Source organism: Myotis daubentonii, chromosome 2, assembly GCF_963259705.1.
Source record: "Myotis daubentonii chromosome 2, mMyoDau2.1, whole genome shotgun sequence".
Classification (NCBI taxonomy): Eukaryota; Metazoa; Chordata; class Mammalia; order Chiroptera; family Vespertilionidae; genus Myotis; species Myotis daubentonii.
In genome coordinates this window covers 22,827,658-22,847,086 of record NC_081841.1, presented here as the reverse complement: position 1 = coordinate 22,847,086, position 19,429 = coordinate 22,827,658, and the positions used below count along the sequence as shown (strand labels likewise).

The 19,429-nt window shown below is 40.7% G+C and overlaps 1 non-coding gene across 1 annotated transcript; it reads right to left on the bottom strand.

Moving 5' to 3' along the window:
* Window positions 1-4,441: 4,441 nt before the first annotated feature.
* Window positions 4,442-4,653, bottom strand: LOC132228835 (small nucleolar RNA U3). Its single transcript, XR_009451450.1, has one exon. It is a non-coding gene; the product is annotated as a small nucleolar RNA U3 (small nucleolar RNA).
* Window positions 4,654-19,429: the final 14,776 nt, after the last annotated feature.

The window sequence follows — 19,429 nt, the reverse complement described above, 5'->3', positions numbered from 1 at the left end:
CACAGGCTAAGGCTCTATCCACTGAGCCAAACCAGCTAGGGCTCACAATGTCATTCTTGGCTCTAAGTCACTTGGTCTTTTCTTTCTCCTTCTCCCTAGATTTAGAATAATTATTCTTTAATGTTTTCCAAGAGCAAATGGCACCAGTGAAATTAAAAGTAGGTCTGTCCTAACCCTTTCATTTATTCAATGTAATTCAGAACACAGTGTTTGCTCTAGTAATTATTTTTCTCCAATATTTATTGAAAGAACAAATGAAGTAATTGTTAAGGCCCAGGATTATAACTTTCCCAAAGTAACCTGTGTATAACTGCAGTGACATATGTAGAATATTTTCTTCTTGGTAAAAAGGAGGGAAGGTGAAAGGAAGAGAGATATGAAAATTTTCTCTGGTGAAACTCAGTCTGAGGAAACCACCTTTAAAAATTCTACCTAGACAATTTTAGTAGGGAGAAAGACTACTTCTAGCAGTATCTATTTGAAAGGTTACAACTGGAATTCAACTGAAATCTAAAAAATCTAAAAGTGTGCTAAATATGTTGAGACAAAGGTTTCTTAAACAAGTGGGATGTACTATTCAGAGACTCAGAAACCAGTTTAGTACAGACAGGTACAAGTTAGGTAATCTTCATCCTGGGCAACAGATAATAGTTGCTCAATACAATTATTTGATGATGCCATTGGTTGGTTGATTGGAGTCTTTGATGTACTTTGGGAGTAGGTCCCACTATATTCCAAGTTCCACTCAGGAGTCAGCTCTGGTGATGCTCTAGACCAGTGATGGCGAACCTATGACACGCGTGTCAGGGGTGACATGCAAACTCATTTTTTTGGTTGATTTTTCTTTGTTAAATGGCATTTAAATATATAAAATAAATATCAAAAATATAAGTCTTTGTTTTACTATGGTTGCAAATATCAAAAAATTTCTATATGTGACACGGCACCAGAGTTAAGTTAGGGTTTTTCAAAATGCTGACACGCCGAGCTCAAAAGGTTTGCCATCACTGCTCTAGACTCTAGAGGAGGTATGTTAGAGTAGGTCAGGAAGGTAAATGTCCTAAAACATGTAGCCTGTGCCATTTGATTCCTGGGACATGTTCTTTCACTTTTACTGAAAACAAAAGAGGAGGAAATTTGATGAATAAATGATAAAATGGGGTAAGTTGGGGAGGAATGTTATGAAATTCCTACCTCATAGTTAATGTAGGGCTTCTCAGAATAAAGACAATGAAGTCTGAAATCCTTTTGATCCAAAGATAAATATCTGCAGATGTAAATCTTAATCCTAGTGTCACATTACTCTGTGGGAGGGTGTCTGCTAGTGTGATAAAGGCAGGGAAAACTGCCTCTATCACAGAACAATGTAAATGGTATTTCAGGGCACACAAAAAGCTAGTAACGTCCTAAAGTCTGCCAAGGTTAATTCCACTCATTGCTTGTATTTGTAATATTTTTCATAAGGAACGACTTTTGTTTCAGCATACTCTTTTTAATCTTTTATTAGTTTAGTTATAGTCACAGTTCATATTGAATTTGAAAACACTTTAGAAAAGACACCTTTAGGGTGAAAAAAAAGAGAGAAATGTTGATTTTCCTGTCTACCTGGCTTTCAACTATTCATCACTCCATGTATTCCCAGCTCCCAGACCCTTATCATTTTCTAAAGGGTCTTCTCCAATTCCTCCAAAAATTAATACATCACACCCCAGTGTTAGATAAATTATCCTAAATTAAATTTTTAATTATATCAATCTCCAATGTAAAAAATCTTCAATAGTTTTTGGTTTTTTTTTAATACTCACCCGAGGACATTTTTCCATTGATTTTTTTTTAGGGAGAGTGGGAGAGGGAACGACAGAGTGAAATATTGATGTGAGAGAAACACATCGATTGGTTGCCTCCTGCCGGGAGCCGGTCCATCCTTGCTGTTTCAAGGGACCTGGCATATATGGCATATGGTTCTTAATATGTTTGCTCACCTTCTTGGCGCTGTGTTTTAACCAAGGTCACCTCTCCGAGAAAGGTTGAATCCCCAGGTAGGGATTTTCCCCTGAAGTTAGGGAGGGAATAAAACCTCTTAACTAAGTGCCAGGCGGGTAATTAATCATTTTAACTACGAACAATCATGCTTAAGCTACATAATCTTTACTCCCTGGAATGGAGATAAGAAACACCCTAACCTTTGGAATAGAGATTGATAGGATTGGAATCAACTGGTATAAATACAGATGCAACAAGACAGCGAGAACAGAACTTCAGAGACAGAACTCAGGAGACAGAACTAAGAAGAGAGAACCTACAGAGAGAACCTACACGGAGCCTGGAGACAGAAGAACTTCACTGGAGAGAGCATGGCAAAAGATCCTGGACTGAACCTGACTACACCTTTGGGAATCCCTGGACCCGCTGGGGCTGGACCCTGGCATCTGGCGCCCGAACAGGGACCCCTAGGTAAGCGCCCCGCACTCGGGACGGATAGGACTCCACCATAGGAAAAGGGTGGATAGTCTTCGCCGACTCCGTCCACACCTTTGGGAACCCCTGGAACAGGATTCCCCTAGGTAAGCCCCCTCCCCATTGAGAACCCCATACTCGGGACGGATAGGACTCCACCAGGGTACTGCAGACCCCCCTACAGAGGATAAGTAGGGTAAGAAGGTGGATAGTACAGAACTTAGATTGAGAAGATATGCCATGCTGAGTCCAAAGAAAGAAGACTCTGTATTAATCTTTAGATTAAGAAGATGTGCCATACTGAGTCTAAAGAAATAAGACTCCGTATTGATCTTTTAACACTTATGCTTGCTAGCAGAGGAATTAAGGTTACTCCCAGTCAGATGGAACATTTTATACAAGAAATATGTCCATGCTTTTCTGAGGAAGGAAAGGTGCTGGAAAGGTAAATGTAGAGGCATGGGAGAAGGTAGGCCCAAGGAGCCTTATCCTTAACTCCACTGCAGCCTTTCCACCCCAGGAAAGTGCAGGATTGGCAAGTTCTCCCTGGGGTGATAGATCAGGACTCAGGTAATAGCAGAAAGCGCCAATCCTACTCTTAAAATGGATACAAGAGAGCATTTCAGGTTTTTCTTTTTAATGCCTGCTTTTAAAAAATAAAAAAGGGGGAATTTGCCGGGAGCCGGTCCATGCTTGCTGTTTCATGGGACCTGGCATATATGGCATATGGTTCTTAATATGTTTGCTCACCTTCTTGGCGCTGTGTTTTAACCAAGGTCACCTCTCCGAGAAAGGTTGAATCCCCAGGTAGGGATTTTCCCCTGAAGTTAGGGAGGGAATAAAACCTCTTAACTAAGTGCCAGGCGGGTAATTAATCACTTTAACTACAAACAATCATGCTTAAGCTACATAATCTTTACTCCCTGGAATGGAGATAAGAAACGCCTTAACCTTTGTAATAGAGATTGATAGGATTGAATCAACTGGTATAAATACAGATGTAACAAGACAGCAAGAGACAGAACTCAGAATCTAGAGACAGAAAGAGACAGAACTTAGAACTCAGAACTTAGAACACAGAATTCAGAAGACAGAACCTACACGGAGCCTGGAGACAGAAGAACTTCACTGGAGAGAACATGGCAAAAGATCCTGGACTGAACCTGACTACAGAAGTTGGCAAGAGAACCTGACTAGAACCTGGTGACTGAACCTGGCTGGAGAACCTGCAGAACCTGGCTGGAGATCCTAACCAGAACTTGGCTGGAGATCCTGGCTGGAGATCCTGGCTGGAGATCCTGGCTAGGCTGCTGATCAACTGAGCGCTGTCTCCGTGTCATTCCTTCTTCGCAACTCCGTCCACACCTTTGGGGACCCCTGGACCCGCTGGGGTTGGACCCCGGCAGCCTTCTGCATGAACCCCAACCACGGCCCAGGCCTGGAAGGAACCTGCAATCGAGGTACATGCCCTTGACCAGAATCGAACCTGGGACTCTTTGGTCCACTGAGCTAAACCGACCAGGTCTTCAATAGTTATTGAATAAAGTCTACATCAGTCCTGCCCAGTAGTTAAAAATTTCCAGTAGCTACATTAAAAAATAATGAAAACAAGCAAGTTGCTATTTATGTATTTACTTATGTTATCCTCACCAAAGGATATGTTTTATTGATTTTTAGAGAGAGGAAGAGGGAGAGAGAGAGAGAGCGAGAGAGAGAGAGTGAGATTGTTCAGTTGCTTCATGTACACACCTGGACTGGCATCCAACCCACAAGTTAGGTATGTGCCCCGACCAGGAATTGAACCCTCAACTTTTTGGTCTACAGGACAGCACTCCAACCAACTGAGCCACCTAGCCAATGCACAAGTTGTTAATTTTAATTTTATTTAACCCAATATATCGCAAATATTTTCATTTCAGCATGTGATTAATATAAAAATTATTATTATTATTATTATTATTATTATTATTATTTTAAACTGAAAGCCACTCAGAATGCATCCTCTCCCTCTTCTCCCCTGAGAGAGAGAAGGACGATCATCAATGGCAAACGGCAGTTGCCGAAGCAACACCGAGAGCCAACTTCACGCTCAGGAGAGAATGCTGCATCTCCTCCTCGTGGTTTCGGGTGCTCTACACGTTCAGAGAAACTTCTCTAGTAACGAACTATAGAAATGATCCCTGAAAGTATAGTCTTAATATAAAAATTATTAATGAGATTTTTTTCTCTCTCTCAGTACTAGACCTTCAAAATCCAATCTGTATTTTACACTTAACAGCACATTTTAATTGAGACATTAAATTTTCAAAAATAGAGTTGAAATGTCGTCCTATTAAAATAATAAAGCTTGTTTAACAAAAATATTTTATACTGCTTTAAATTTTAAAAATACAAACTCAAATGAATTAAAATATGATGAAATTAACAATTAAATTCTGTAGCCACACTAGCCACATTTCAAGTGCTCAATAGCCACTTGTGGCAAGTGCCTTATCTATTGGACAGTGTACATCTGGACTCCTTAGCATGATCTGGAGCACAGACGAAACACCCAAGAAGTATCCCTCCCCTTTGCCCAAGCCAAAGTGAACTATTTGTCAATTTTCAAACAGGCTCCATTTCCTGTCTCGCAGTCTTTGCTTTGCCATTGTCTCTCTTACAAATCTCTTTCATCCCTAGTTGTGAAAACAATTCCTATGATTCAACAGTCAATTAAAATCCTCCCAGGCAAAGAAAATCCATTTGAAGATTACAGATGACTTATGATACACCATTCTATCTTGAGTTTTAGATATTTAGGCTGGAACTTCATAGAAGCATCATCTCGTGTGGTTGTTTTTGTATGGCCCAGAATAGAATAGGGTTCTAATAGATGTTAGCTGAATGCATATAGCAAGGTTGCAAGATACAAGCTTGATATACAAAAGTCAATCACTTTCCCATATGCCAACAATAAAAAAATGAAATTTGAAATTAAAAATACAATGCCATTTATATTAGCCTCCAAATAAAGGGGAAATATTTAGATATAAATCTAACAATATATATATAAGACCTATAGAAGAAAACCACAAAACTGATGAATGAAATTATGGCTCTCGCAGCCATAACTGCTCCCTCCACCCGCTCTGTTGATCCCTCCTGTGCGACCCAACCTACCTAAGCCCTGCACAGAGCCATTTGCCAGATAGCCTCAGGCAAAGGCTAGATTAACACCTCCCTAGAGGACAGAAGTTTTCCCACTGCAGACACAGCTGATTCTCACAGCCAGTTGGCCTGGAGGTCAAATCCCCCTAGTATTAACTACAACAATCAAGGCTTAACTACAACAAGACTGCGCACAAAGACCACTAGGGGGTACACCAAGAAAGCATAAAAAATGCAGAGACAAAGAAACAGGACAAAACTGTCAATGGAGGATATTGAGTTCAGAACCACACTTTTAAGGTCTCTCAAGAACTGTCTAGAAGCCGCCGATAAAGTTATTGAGATCTACAAGAAATCTAATGAGACCCTCGATGTTCTGATAAAGAACCAACTAGAAATTAAGCATACATGGACTGAAATAATGAATATTATACAGACTTCCAACAGCAGACCAGAGGAGCGCAAGAATCAAGGCAAAGATTTGAAATGCGAAGAAGCAAAAAACACCCAACCGGAAAAGCAAAACAAAAAAAGAATCCGAAAATACGAAGATAGTGTAAGGAGCCTCTGGGACAGCTTCAAGTGTACCAACATCAGAATTATAGGGGTGCCAGAAGATGAGAGAGAGCAAGATATTGAAAACCTATTTGAAGAAATAATGACAGAAAATTTCCCCTACCCAGTGAAAGAAATAGACTTACAAGTCCAGGAAGCGCAGAGAACCCCAATCAAAAGGAATCCAAAGAGGACCACACCAAGACACATCATCATTAAAATGCCAAGAGTAAAAGACAAAGAGAGAATCTTAAAAGCAGCAAGAGAAAGAAACTCAGTTACCTACAAGGAAATACCCATACGACTGTCAGCTGATTTCTCAACAGAAACTTTGCAGGCCAGAAGGGAGTGGCAAGAAATATTCAAAGTGATGAATGCCAAGAACCTACAACCAAGATTACTTTATCCAGCAAAGCTATCATTCAGAATTGAAGGTCAGATAAAGAGCCTCAGAGATAAGAAAAAGCTAAAGGAGTTCATCACCACCAAACCAGTATTATATGAAATGCTGAAAGGTATCCTTTAAGAAGAGGAAGAAAAAGAAAAAGGTAAAGATACTAATTATGAACAACAAATATGCATCTATCAACAAGTGAATCTAAGAATCAAGTGAATAAATAATCTGATGAACAGAATAAACAGGTGATTATAATAGAATCAGGGACATAGAAAGGGAATGGACTATTCTTGGGGGGGAAAGGGGTGTGGGAGATGCGGGAAGAGACTGGACAAAAATTGTGCACCTATGGACAAGGACAGTGGGGGGTAAGGGCAGAGGGTGGGGTGAGAACTGGGTGGAGGGGAGCTATGGTGGGGGAAAAAGAGGAACAAATGTAATAATCTGAACAATAAAGATTTAATAAAATTAAAAAAAAAAAGAAAAGATCTAAGTGTCAAACAGAAAGCCATAAAACTCCTAGAATATAACAGGAGAAGACCTAGATGACTTTGTATATGGCTATGACTTATTATTTTATTATTTTTAAAGGGGTTACTTTTTTTCAAAAATATATTTTATTGACTTTTTTACAGGGAGAAAAGGGAGAGGGTTAGAAACATCGATGAGAGAGAAACATCAATCAGCTGTCTCCTGCACACACCCTACTGGGGAGGTGCCCACAACCAAAGTACTAGTACATGCCCTTGACCAAAATCAAACCTGGGACCCTTCAGTCCACAGGCTGATTCTCTAGCCACTGAGCCAAACCAGTTAGGGCTTTATTATTTAAAGATGTTTTTGTTGATTTCAGGGAGAGGAAGGGAGAGAGAGAGAGAGATAGAAACATTAATTATGAGAGAGACTCACAGATTGGCTGCTCCCTGCAAACCCCACACTGGGGATTGAGCCCGCCTGGGAATCAAACTGTCACACTGGCCAGGCAGCGATGACTTTTTAGATACAACAACAAAGGCACCATCCAAAAAAGCACTGAACAGCTATTAGAATGGCCAAAATCTAGAACACTGACAGAATCAAACACTGGTGAGGATGTGGTGCAACAGGAACTCTAATACACTGATAGTGGGATTGTAAACTAGTACAGCCACTTTGGAGGAGAGTTTGGTAGTTTCCTATAAAACTAAACATACTGTTACTATATGATCCAGCAATCACACTCCTTGATATTAACCCAAAGGAGTTGAAAACTTACATCTACACAAAGATGTTTATAGCAGCTTTATTCATAACTGCCAAAACTGGGAAGCAACCAAGATATCTTCCAGTAGATGAGTGTATAAATAAACTGTGGTACACCCAGACAATGGGATATTATTCAGATTATCCAGTCCTAAAAAGAAATGAGCTATAGCCCAGCTGGCCTGACTCAGTGGTTGAGCATTTACCTATGAACCAGGAGGTAACAGTTCAGTTCCTGGTCAGGCCACCTGCCCTGGTTTCTGGCTCAATACCCAGTGTGGGGTGTGTAGGAGATAACCAATCAATGATTCTCTCTCATCATTGATGTTTCTATCTCTCTTTCCCTCTCCCTTCCTCTCTGAAATCAATAAAAATATATTTTTTTAAAAAGAAATGAGCTATAAGGTGATGAAAAGATATGGAAGATCCTTAAATGTATATTAGTAAGTGAAAGAAGACAATTTGAAAGGATACATACTGTATGGTTTCAACTATACAGCATTCTGCAAAAGGCAAAACTTCAGACAGGTAAAAAGATCTCTGGTTGCCAGAGATTTGGGTAGGGGTGGGAGGAGGAATAAAAAGGCAGAGCACAGAGGGTTTCTAGGGCAGTGAAACTATATATATAAAAGCCTAAGCCACCATTTGACTGTTCAACCATTTGACTGTTCAACTGGTAGCTATAACGTGCACTGACCACCAGGGGGAAGATGCTCCGACAGGTAGGCTACCTTGCTGCTGGGGTCTAGCTGATGGGGACTGGGCAAGACAGCTGGACACGCCCTGGAGCCCTCCCGTGCCTCCTCCCTGGCCCCGATTGTGCACCGGTGGGGTCTCTTGGTCTGACCTGTGCCCTCTCACAATATGGGACCCCTTGGGGTACGTCAGAGAGCTGAAGGCCAAGCTGAGGGAACCCAGCAGTGCACGAATCCATGCACCAGGCCTTTAGTTCTATATAATGCTGTAATGACGAATGTGTGTCGTACATACATTTGTCTAAATCCACTGAGTGTACAAGATCAAGAGTGAACTCTAATGTAATGTCTAAGGGCTTTGGGTGATTATGATGTTTCAATGTAGGTTCAGCAGTTGTAACAAGTGTTATTATGGTTACAACTGCTGGTGGAGGATGTTTATAAGGAGGAGCTTATGCTTATGTGGGGGAACCGGTATATGGGAAATCTCTAAAAGAATTTGAAAAAAGAAAAAATGACCAGTTCCCTATACAAGCAATCTTGAAAGCAGAGGCTGTGCTCATTTCATTTCATTTCTGTTTTCTTTCTGTAACATCATCTCCTTCTTAATACTTGGCACAGTATATTAGAGTATTTACTTATAAGTATTTTAGGGAAATTAAGTAATTTCATTTTGGAGGCAGACAGTTCTGTATGCGACATTTATTCTTTTTTTAAAATATATTTTATTGATTTTTTACAGAGAGGAAGGGAGAGGGATAGAGAGTCAGAAACATCGATGAGAGAGAAACATCGATCAGGTGCCTCCTACATGCCCCCTACTGGGGATGTGCCCGCAACAAAGGTACATGCCCTTGACTGGAATTGAACCTGGAATCCTTCAGTCCGAAGGCTGATGCTCTATCCACTGAGCACACCGGTCAGGGCGGGATATTTATTCTTATTGGTAAACCAGAATGGCAATTAAAAATTTATAATATGTCTGGTGAATTTCACTAGCACAACTTGCCTTTTAAGCCCTGATTGATTATTCAACTAGGCTTGCTCCTTGTCCCTTTTTTTAGTGAAACCCAATTATTAATTTCTATTGAACAATTAATCAGTTTGAAAAACATCCTATGAAAAAAAAAAGTGAACTTTGCTATTTAATACCATAACCCTAAACTTATTCAAATATGTGTCCTTATTAAGTGTTTATTTCCTTATAAATGAAGAAACTTCATTTCATGCTTTTAAGTCTCTTTGCCAATTCAAAGTAATTAATTTTGGGGGGATCAAGTACTCTTTTTTAAAAAATATATTTTATCGATTTTTTACAGAGAGGAAGGGAGAAGGCTAGAGTTAGAAACATCGATGAGAGAAACATCAGCTGCCTCCTGCACACTCCCACTGGAGATGTGCCCTCAACCAAGGTACATGCCCTTGACCGGAATCGAACCTGGGACCCTTCAGTTCGCAGGCCGACGCTCTATCCACTGAGCAAAACTGGTTAGGGCTAAAGTACTCTAATAGTTGGCAGAGATTAAATTGATTTACTAGGCCATAGCATTGTGCAGATTATACTTATTGTTAATAATCAATAACAATATGTCAAAATAATATCTAAAAGTAAGTAGGGCATTCCAGTTGATAAGAGCTGAAGAAAAAGGAAGAACCAAGTTATCCATAAGGGGAAGTGAATGTCTATGTCACAATTTAAACTTAAAAAAACTACCACTTAGACAACAGCTGCCCACAATTCAGCTCCAAACTCTCCCCAATGGGCATATGCTAAACTATTTCTGAAAAGCAGCAAAGAGGAAAATCTTTGAGCGTATAGTTATGGACTCTCTCCAGTGCTTGTTTAACTGGTCTTCTTCCAGGATCAGAGAAAGGAGTGGCAGCGCATCTCAGTGCTCTCCTGAACTGACCATCTACCACTAAAGAAGCAGCTTCTCTGAAACCTCCCCTTACTGATCACAGTACCTTGGGTGGGGCACAAATCTCCTCCTCATTCACTCTATGGCAGTGATGGCGAACCTTTTGAGCTCGGCGTGTCAGCATTTTGAAAAACCCTAACTTAACTCTGGTGCCGTGTCACATATAGAAATTTTTTGATATTTGCTACCATAGTAAAACAAAGACTTATATTTTTGATACTTATTTTATATATTTAAATACCATTTAACAAAGAAAAATCAACCAAAAAAATGAGTTTGTGTGTCACCTCTGACACGCGTGTCATAGGTTCGCCATCACTGCTCTATGTCCTTTCTAACACCCAGCAGAGACTTGGCATGATCTATTTCCTCTTATCATCAACACTAGGAAGTATAGGTAGGGGAGAGGATAATTATGTAGTGTAATTGACTAAGCAGAGGATTGGAAGTGAAAAGAGCAAAATCTGAGTCCCAGCTCCGGAAGATGAATTAGAATTTAGATATCTGAATATGTCATTTAATTTCGCTCCCATTTTCAGTATTTAAATTGGAGGCTGTAATACAAAGCTCATGGAATTATTGTAAGAATTTAAATAAGATAATGCAAGTAAAAAACAAACAAACCCTAGCTCAGCTGGCATGGCTTAGTGGTTGAACAGCTACCTATGAACTAGGTTCACATGCCCAGGTTATGGGCTCCATCCCCAGTGTGGAACATGCAAGAAGCAGCGGATCAATGATTCTTTCTCATCATTGATCTTCCTCTCTCTCTCTCTCTCTCTCTCTCTCTCTCTCTCTCTCTCTCTCTCTCTCCTTTCCTCTCTGAAATTAATTTAAAAAATTTAAAAAAACCCTAAAGTCCTAGCAAACATTAATTCAGTCGGTTGGTCAGTCATTTATGCATTTTCATCAACTGTTTATTGAATTTTTCACTTACTGTATGCATGGTATAGTCCTAGGTGCAGGCAATGCAACTGTCACTAAGAGAAAGTCCTTATCCTCACAGAGTTTACATTTTAATATGAAAGGCCTATGTGATGGTTAATTTTATGTGTCAACTAGGATGGGCCACCACAGTGCCTAGATAGTTGTCAAATATTTTGTATGTGCACGTGTTTTTGGATGAGATTTACATTTAAATCAGTGAGCTTTGAGTAAAGCAGATTTCTCTCTGTAATGTGGTGGGTCTGATTTAACCAGTTGAGGTCTGACTAGAACAAAAATCTGACATCCCCCTCTGCCCAAGCAAGAAGGAATTCTGCCAGCCCTAACCAGTTTGGCTCAGTGGATAGAGCATCAGCCTGCAGGGTGACGGGTCCCAGGTTCAATTCTGGTCAAGGGCATGTACCTTGGTTGAGGGCACAACGCCAGTAGGGGGTGCGCAGGAGGCAGCTGATCGATGTTTCTCTCTTATCGATGTTTCTAACTCTCTATCCCTCTCCCTTCCTCTCTGTAAAAAAATCAATAAAATATATATAAAAAAGAAGGAATTCTGCCAGCAGACTGCCTTTAATTTCCACTGTGACATCAGCTTTTCCTGGGTCTCTAGCCTGATGGTCCTTCTACTTCAACTACAGCATTGGTTCTTCCTGAGTCTCTAATCTGCCAGCCCACCCTGCAGATTTGGACTTGCCAGCCTCCACATTCATGTGAGAAAAGCCCTTTACACACATCCTATTAGTTCTGTTTCTCTGGAGAACCCTGACTAATACAGATTTTTGGTCCAAAGAAATAGGGTTCTGCTATGACAGGTACCTAAAAATGTGGAGGTGGCTTTGGAACTGAGAAATGGTTAGAGGCTGGAAGAGTTTTGAGGTGCATCTGATGATACGCAGATAAGACTTCAGCTTGGAATTGATGTTGGAATGAGATAAGACTTTTGGGGGTGAATGTATTTTGCAAGTGAGAAGACCATGAACTTTAAGGGGTGAGATCGTGGGGCTTTATGCACCAAACTGTGTCCTTCTAAAGTCCATATGTGGAAGCCTAACCTCCAGTTCCCTAGAATGTAACTGTATTTGGAGACAAGGATGTTAAAAAGGTTATTAAGGCCCAGTGGGTGTGGCTCAGTGGTTGAGTGTCAACCTATGAACCATGAGGTCATGGTTTGATTCCCAGTCAGGGCACATGCCTGGGTGGTAGGCTTGATCCCCAGTGGGGGGTATGCAGGAGGCAGCTGATCAATGATTCTCTCTCATTGATGTGCCTATCTCCCTGTCCCTCTCCCTCCCGCTCTGAAATCAATACAAATATATTTTATATTTTTAAAAAAAGGTTAAGTTTAAACAAGAAATGTCTAGTGTCCGTGTAAGTAGAGAAAGAGACACCAGGAATGTGCGCACAGAAAAAAAGGCCTTGTGAGGACACAGTGACAAGGTAGCTATCTGCAAGGAAAGAGGTCTCAGGAGAAACCAGCCCAGCTGGCAGCCTGATTTCAACTTCCAGCCTTCAGAACTGTGAGAAAATACATTTTTTTTTTTGGTCATATAAGCCAGCCAGTCTGTGGTACTCTGTTGTGGCAGTCCTGGCAGATCAATACAACAGACAGCAAGCAAATAAATACATAATGTCAAGTAACAATAAAGGAACACTTTGAAAAATAATATTGCAGAGTAAAGTGGGGGAGGAGAATCATTTAAGGTATGGTGGTTAGAGTTGATCTCAGTAGAGATGAATTTGAACAGAAACCTGAATAACAAGAGGGAGCAAACTTTGAGAGCATTTGTGAGGACAGCATTTCAAACAGAAGACATTTAAAATACAAAGACACCAAGAGAAGAATGTGTGCTTGGCATGGTGCCAACAGGTTGATATTTGCAGGCCTGGAGTGAACCAGGGGCAGAGTGGCAGGAGAAATGATGTTGGAGAGATACGTGCAAGTCTGATCATGCAGAGCATTGTAAGTGATGGCCAGGATCCTGGATTATATTTTAAATGTGACAGAAAGCCCAGAAGCTACAAAGCTATTTTAGGTTTGGGGGCAGAGTGACAAAAACACATTGATTTGTGTTTTTAAGAAAATATTTGCTGTTGAATGGAGAAGATACTGGAGTAGAGCAAGTGTGGAAACATAGAGACCAATTGGGAGGCTACTGGTCCAGGTGAGAAATGATGAGAGTAGGAATAGTGGAAGCAGTGAGTTGTTGGATTTAATATATATTTTCAAGATAGAACCAACGGGGCTACCTGAAAGTCTAGACATTGGGTATGAAAAAAAAATAAAGAAGCCAAGAATGACCTTAAGGGTTTTGGCCCCAGCAAATAGAGAACTGGAGTTGTCGTCGCTTCAATCAGGAAAGCATAGCGATGAGCAGGTTTGAGAGGTCAAATCAAGAGTTTTGTTTTATTTTTAAAAATATATTTTTATTTATTTCAGAGAGGAAGGAAGAGGGACAGGGAGAGGAAGGAAGAGGGAGAGGGAGAGGGAGAGGGAGAGGGAGAGGAAGAGGGAGAGGGAGAGGGAGAGGGAGAGGGAGAGGGAGAGGGAGAGGGAGAGGGAGAGGGAGAGGGAGAGGGAGAGAGAGGGAAACATCAATGATGAGAGAATTATTGATTGGCTGCCTCCTGCATACCCCACACTGGGGATCCAGCCTGCAACCCAGGTATGTGCCCTGACAAGGAATTGAACCATGACCTCCTGGTTCCAGGGTCAATACTCCACACTGAGCCATGCTGGCTAGGCAAGAGTTTTGTTTTAAACATGTTAAGTCTGAGATATTGTTAGGGTATGCACTAATAAGAGAACACTTCTATTTCATCCCTAGATTCTGGGAATGAAAAGATACAGAAGATATGTTTCTTGCCTTTAAGATCTCATGGAAGGTGATAGAGACATATAAACTGTGGGTGTTTTGTTTTTAAATTAATATACTTTATTTTGGGGGAGCAGTTTTAAATTTACAGAAAATATGAGTAGAAAGTACATATAGTTCCCATATACCACCTCAACTTCCCTTATCAACATCTTACATTAGTGTAGTGCATTTGTGACAACTGATGAACCTACACTGACATATCATAGTCACCCAAATTCCATATTTTACATTAGGGTTCATTCTTGGTATTGTACATTCTATGGGTTTGGACAAATGTATAATGACAAGGATCCATCATTACAGTATCATGTAGGATAGTTTCACTGCCCTAAAAATCCTCTGTGCTCTGCCTATTCATCTCTCCTCCCCACCTCCAGTTCTCTACCGCCTGGCAACAGTGTTTTCGCTGTTTCCATAGTTTTGTCTTTTGCAGAATGTCATACAGTTCGAATCGTGCAGTATGTATCCTTTTCAGATTGGCTTCTTTCAGTACTATGCCCTTAAGTGTCCTCTATGTCTTTCCATAGCTTTATATTTAGCACTGAATAATATTCCATTGTCTGACTATACCAGAGTTTATCTCTTCACCTACGGAAGGACATCTTGGTTGCTTCTAAGTTTTTGGCACTTATGAATAAAGCTGCTGTAAACATTTATGTGCCAGTTTTGTGTGGACATAGGTTTTCATCTCATTTGGGTAATTATCAAGGAGTATGATTCCTGGATCATAAACAAGTATTTTATTTTATATTTTATTGATTTCAGAGAGAGAGAAAGGGGGTAGGGGTTGGGAGGAGAGACGTGGCTTGGTTGCCTCCCATACACAACCCACCCAGGGATTAAACCTGAAACCTTTCAGTGTAGACAAAGTTCCAACTGAGCCACACTGGCCAGGGCCATAAACAAGTATTTTAAATGGCAATACAAGTGCTAACAGGGAACAAAGACTATTGCTTTCTCTGAGGTCCTTAAGTTTACTCTAGCAATGCTCTAAAACTGTAAATGTCTTCCTTCTCTGTGTGGTTATTAATTGAACCTTATCACCAAGACACCCTTTCCTGGCTCATTTCCAGAAAGACAGTTACTGAATACTGATAGCTGAAGTGGTCACGCTGACTCACATCCACCCTTTCAAAAAACCATAAGCGAGTGTCAATCTGTGGATTGAGGCAATGAGCAAAGCCACATTTCAATACAGTGTTTCACAATTAAAGGTCTGTGTTCTTTTAGCAGGTCTATGTTCTCTTCCCTAACTTTGGTGACCCTCCAGACCAGCAGAGCCAACTCTGAGAAGAAGAAGAAGAAAAAATCCATCAAGTTTTCTAGGAAGAAAAGGCTATTTGAAGCTCTAGGGGGGTGTTCATTAACATGGGGTTCTAAGATGGACTAGGCAGAAGCACAACCCCCTGAAAGTGATGCAAATGTATTTCAATGTACTTTTCCTAGGGGGAGAGGGACACAAGCTCTTGCCACAGACTCAAAAATGAGGACGGGACCCAGAAAACAGCCAAAGGAACTGCCAAAACATGGGTGAGTAGGAAGGGGGAGAAGAATCTGACCCCCCTTGGGTCATCAGAAGAACTGTAGTGTGGAAACTACAGGTATTGTCTGCCTTCACAAAGCTTCTCCTCCCACTCTTAAGAGATGGTCTGGGCTGCAGGTGGAATCACAAAGAACAAGGCTTTTTCAAGCCGGAGGCTAATTCCCTCCTCGCAGGGGGCAGGAGAAGAAAGCAGTCCTCTCAGAATGCAGAAATAGTGCCACTTATTATGAGGGTGCTTTAGCAAAACCGACAGCCCATTCTCAGAACAGGGCATAATTTGAAGACACTAAAAATACTCCGCGCTTACTCATTCAAGTGGCAATATTTAGGCATTTGCCTTTAGTACCTCAAAGAGGAAGAGATGTAAACCAGTGGAGCTCAGCTCTCTTGAGCTAAACAAAGAACCATGTATTCTCCTTTTCAGAACTGTCCATCTACAAGTTTTATCAAAACCCCATTATGCACACAGTGTTTTAACCACTATATTTGTAATAAATTTTACAAATACAAATGATTTTACGAATATAATAATATTGCAGATTTGTAATAGTCTCCTCTATGTGCTTCACATACAAGTGATCTGTGATCTTTCTGAATAGTAAAATAAAAAAAAAAAATCATCTCTCCTAATTTACACATCTTTCTCGCAAATAACCAAGGTCATTGGCTTTCCTATTTTCAGCCTCAGAATGACTCACGAATATTTGGATGAAGCGGGCCCAGAAACCAAAGAATTTCTTTTAGTCGTGTGGACCCTGTAGGTTAGCTCCGCCTGCTTCAGGGGCTACGTAGTGCGGACGTGCTTTGTTGAGCATCAGCCAAATCTCCTAAGCGACCAGTTCCATCACTCAGAGCTGACCAAAGGCTCTGGTCCCTTCATTATTCTGCTGCCCCTCCCCCCTCCCCCATAATTATTTTCATGATAATGCTACCCAGGGATGCAGGCAGTATCTTTATCTCCCTTCTCCTGTTTATCCCCATCCTCTTTGGTTCTGGATCCCTATTTGACATGGCTCTCATGATTTCATGGGTAAAACCCTGAGTGCTTCTTGTATGGCTGTATGCAAACTTACCGAATGACTATGTACCTGTTTCAAAAGCGCTGGCTTTGATGGCCTGACCATATAATTTTATAACTGTTTACTGTTGAAATGTTGGGAAGTTACTCATTATAATCACAGTCTAAATTCAAATATTAGGTTCCAGGTGGACTTTTAAAATCCAATTTAATTTCAATTACATGTAAATAGCTGTGTGTTTTTTGTAAATAGCTGTTTTAAGCTAATTATAAATAAACAAATTTATACATATTTTTACAAAATTAAGAGGAAACAGAATAGCCATTAAATCTTGACAAATGGCCCTTTGAGAGCTTTGGGCCTTAGCTTTAAGGGGAAGCCTTTTGGGATATTAATTATTTTAAGGTGGTTATTTAGAAAGACTCAGGAAAAACCTGTGCCCTCCCCACTTACTGCCTAAATGGATTTAGAGGACCTGCACCAGAAAGGGAGCTATAATCCCAGATAACTATGGTTTAATATAAACTAGTGTGTGGTAGGCAGGGAGAAACTAGCAAGGCCTGTTTGATCAAAGTCCTCTCTGTGTCCCATTGTTAAAGATGGCCTAGCAAACAATTATTTACCAAACATTTGCTTTTCTATCTCCATGTGAATTGCCTTCCTCACCTTTGAAGTCCCAAGCCATAACTGTCCCCCTTCTCCTTAGCTCAAGATGGCCTAGAAACCTTAACTGCCCTATCGGTCCTGTGCTCTGTATTCTTTATTTTTGCTATACTTACATTTTGCTTTATTTAGTGTCAGGATATTTTTTTCTATAAACCCACATGCAAACATTATTAAAAAGATGGATTGTTTGTTTATATTGTTTAGGTTCTGCTTTAGTAATAATATAATCTGAACATTTTCCAATAAGACTAATTGTTCTTTTTTTTTTTTTTTGAGGGTCTGAACAGATTGTTTTATTTATTTATTTTTCCCTTTTATTGAATTTATTGGGATGACATTGGTTAACAAAATTATACAGCTTTCAGGTGCACAGTTCCACAACACATCATCTGTACATTGTATTGTGTGTTCACCACCCAGTCAAGTCTCCATTTATTCCCCCTAATGGACCCATATTCTTACAAAACCCCCACATGCATATAATAAGTTTGGTTACTTTCTCCGGTTACTCTGTCTGATGTCAATTTAATCAAAGTAATTTCCCAACATTTGAACACTAAACAATTATAGGATTACTAGAGGCCCGGTGCATGAAATTCATGCACTGGAGGTGGGGGGTCCCTTAGCCCGGCCTGCGCCCTCTCACAGTCCAGGACCCCTCAGGGGATGTAGCAGTGAGCCAAGGGGCAGGCAGCCAGGGAGGAGCCCGAATTGGGGCCAGCACGGTGCCGCTCACATTCATCCCGGCCCATTGCACCTGCTGCCATGGAGTCAGAGTCCGGAGAGGCTCCTGCCATGGCAGCTGCACCACCAGCCGTGAGCCTGGCTTCTGGCTGAGCAGCACTCCCCCTGTGGAAGAACGCTGACCATCAGGGGACAGCTCCTTCACTGAGCATCTGCCCCGTGGTGGTCAGTGCACATCATAGTGACCGGTCGTTCCACCGTAATGGTTGCTCAGGCTTTTATGATATAGATTAGAAGAGCCAGAAGAACTGGAATCACAAAGAACAAGCCTTTTTCAAGCCAGAGGCTCTCCTTGTTTTCCAATTACAATAGAAGGAAGATTCTTTTTCCTCCCCCAAAGCTTGATATTCTTTGGCCTGCTCCCTCTCCTTCTCAATACTATTAACAGCCAGCAAGAGATCAACATACTGACAGCAAGAGTGAAGAAGAAAGACCAACAGCCTGAGAAATCCACAATGGGATATAGGTCTGGGTTAACTCATTTCTTCATTCATACAGTTCTACTATGTTGCCAGGTCCAGTTTTGTGTGTGTGTGTGTGTGTGTTTTTTAAATTGATTTTAAAAAGAGAGAAAGGAAGACGGAGAGAGAGAAAGATCGATGAGAGAAACATCGATGAGAGAGAGAAACATCAATAGGTTGCCTCCTGCACCTGGGATCAAGCCCACAACCTGGATATGTGCCCTGACCAGGAATCAAACTGGTGACCTTTCAGTGCATGGGAGAACATGTTTTATTTATTTGTTTAAATGTTTATTTATTGGTTTTTAGAAAGAGAGGAAGGGAGAGGGAGAGGGAGAGAGAAACATTGATTTATTGTTCCACATATTTATGCATTCATTGGTCAATTTTTGACATCAACCAGCTGAGCTACAGGCCAGGGTCAGGCTCAGTTTTAGATACTGAGGAGCCTGTGGGTGGAGGTGGTAGAAATCATCCATTCCCTGCTTGCATAGGACTTATATTCAAGTGGGCTAGGGTTACATACACATTTTTATTTCTTATTTCTATTTTAAAAATCTTTTAAAGCAAGTGTAATTAAAAGCACATATCTGGAGCCAGACATCCTGGGTTCGAGTCTTAGCTCTACTACTTACGTTGTGTGATCATTTAGCCTCACTGTGCTTCTATTTCCTCAGCTGTAAAATGAAGGTAATGATAGAGTCTATCTTTTTCATTAGACTTGTTATGATGATTAAATTAAATCAGTTAATATGTGCAAAATACTTAG